At 62.8% G+C, this 2430-nt stretch overlaps 1 long non-coding RNA gene across 1 annotated transcript; it reads left to right on the top strand.

The window, feature by feature from the left end:
- The first annotated feature begins 490 nt into the window (after positions 1-490).
- Positions 491-2293, top strand: LOC115304482. The gene is made up of 3 exons (XR_003914458.1): positions 491-778; positions 1471-1654; positions 1928-2293. It is a non-coding gene; the product is annotated as an uncharacterized LOC115304482 (long non-coding RNA).
- The last annotated feature ends 137 nt before the right edge of the window (positions 2294-2430 follow it).

The raw sequence follows: 2430 nt of genomic DNA, 5'->3' as shown, positions 1-2430 counted from the left end.
TGCACAGGGCAGGTCCCCACACTTCCCTGTGCCTCGTGTCCCTCTGTCTGGAAAGCTGACGTTGAGTCGGAACTTACTGACGACAAGCCGTGTGGCCTTGATGGTCCGTTCACCTCCCAAGCCACCCTCTCTCCGCCTGCACGGCCAGGGGCCTTGGCAGTGCCCAGCGTGGCTCTTGCTGAGAAAAACAAGATAAGATGTAACACAGGAAACACGAGCTCAACAGTAGCCATTATTATCTTAGTCAGATGCAGCATGCCATCGGCTGTCTTTCGGACGCCTCTGTCCCTGGGCCTGAGCTCCCTCCCCATCCCGGGACGCAGGCGGCTGACGGGAAACGCCACGTGCTCACACGGGAGTGAGCCGGCCGCCCACTCGGGGCCGCTGGTCAGCAGGGCAGGGGCCTGGGTGGACCCGGCGACCCTCGCCGTGACATGGGCGTGGAAGGGCAGAAGCCGCTGTCACCCGTAGGTACACGGGGCAGCTGCTGTCCTCAGAGGCCGTCCCACTCTCCCGGCCCTGACCGGTCCCCCAGGCAGCGGGCGGGCCGACCCCGACCGCTCTGGGGGCCTGGAGAGAAGGCGGCCCCCACGGGCCAGAGGCAGCAGGGTGGAGGGCGTGCCTTGCCTTCCTGTTCCTCCCACTTGGTGGACCAGAGCACGGCCTGCACCCCGTCCCCCGCAAGGGGTCTGTGATTTCCTGGCCACTGTGAGCATGTGTCTGGCTTTTGGGACGCTCACGGATGACTCTGCACTTCCGCTTGGTCCGCAGCCCACGGGTAGGGAGTTTCTTTCTTTTCTGAGTGTCCACTCTGCCCTCTGTGTGGTACTGCTCCACAGAACCGCTTTGTTCTCCCCGAGCCGCGCACTGTCCCCCATTGTCGACCAAGAACAAAAAGCAGCAGCCTGAGTCACTGCTGACCGGGCAGGCCCTCCCTCCGCTTCCAGGCTGTGGGCTCACCCAGCCCCCGGAGTCCATGGCCAAGGCCACTGGACCATGGGGTCTGCGTTTCTTCATCGACCCCCCGCCTCCCTTCCCCGCCTCATCCCCCTCTTCCTCTTGGGTGTGGGGGGAGGTGACTGGGGCAGCGAGCAGGGAGACTTTATGAGCGTCCTTGGAAGAGGGTCCCTGATGCTAAACGAGAGGGTGTGGCGGCGAAAGCTGGCAGGAGGGAGATGGAGGACCCAGGAGGACGGTGCTCAGGTCTGCACCCAGACTCCGCCCCCGCCGTGGCTTCCGGTAGACTTGGCAGGTACGGGCTGGGCCTCCCGGTGAAGGTAGAAGCTGATGGCCAGTGAGAGGTTCTGGCTCTGGGTAGGAGACCCGACCAGGTGACCTTCTCTTGCTAAGGTGCTAAGAATCTGTTTCATGGGAAAGATTCTTCGGGGAGGAGTCACACTGCATTCCTGACCTTCCCGCCATCTCTTTTTCCTCCTTCCCATGCTCCGTCCTTCCCCCTCCCCACCCCAGCCCCTTCCTCCACCCTCCCTCCCTCCTCCTTGCCCTCAGGGAGGTTCACCGCGCAGCCTGGCCAAAGGCACAGTGCGGACACGGAGACGCACCGTGAGCAGAGCCGCCGTCACGTCACGGACCTCATGGCCCAGCAGGGGCGTGAATGACACGAAGCGCTCTGGAGGGACAGAGTAGTTTTTGAGTGAGATCCCAGGGAGGGCGTCCGCAGCGAGCTGAGCCATCCGCTGGCTCGTTGCCCGGCCCAGGGGACCACGGAGAACAAGCTGGGTCCCTGGGGGAGGGGCGGGTGGAGAAGGGCCCCTGGGAAGACCCCCCTGGTCACCATCGTACCAGGTCGGGGGTAACAGCGCCACAGCCAGGCCTCCTGGGGCTCCTCTCGGGGATGTCCTGCAGATGGTGGCCCAGCCAGGCTGGCAAGCCTCAAAGGAGCCTCACGTGACTCTCTCTGCCTCAGTTTCTCCCCCAGAAGGAAGGGAGCCTCGGTCGGCAGACTGGCTGTGCTCACCCAGTGATTTGAAAGGACGGCACCTGCTCTGACTGTCCTGGAAGCGTCCGTGTGACTCTGAACCACCCTGGGCTCCACCTAGCTGCCTGCAGGCCACCGCCCCTCCCTCGAAAGGCCAGGACCCCGGCTCTGGAAGCCACCTGGCTTCCGTCCAGAGCCCCTCTGGTGTCTCCCTGTGGCCACTCGTCCCCTCCACAGTGGTCTTGGCGGCTTGTTCCCTCTCTGCCTCCCGTCTGGATGGAGTAAGTGTCACGGGCTCGGGAGGGAGCAACGCTTGTGCCGGGGGACCACGGGCCAGGACACCCCTCCGTGAGCCCCCACCCGCCCAGCTTGCCCTGGCCCTTGATGGTCTTGTTTTTCATTTAATGTTTAAATTGAGACAGAATACACTTATCATAAAATTCGCCATCTTAAAGTGCACAACTCAGTAGTTTTTAAAAAATTTATTTATT

This window comes from Suricata suricatta, chromosome 2 (genome assembly GCF_006229205.1).
Source record: "Suricata suricatta isolate VVHF042 chromosome 2, meerkat_22Aug2017_6uvM2_HiC, whole genome shotgun sequence".
In the NCBI taxonomy this organism is placed as follows: Eukaryota; Metazoa; Chordata; class Mammalia; order Carnivora; family Herpestidae; genus Suricata; species Suricata suricatta.
This window is presented reverse-complemented; position numbering and strand designations above follow the sequence as displayed.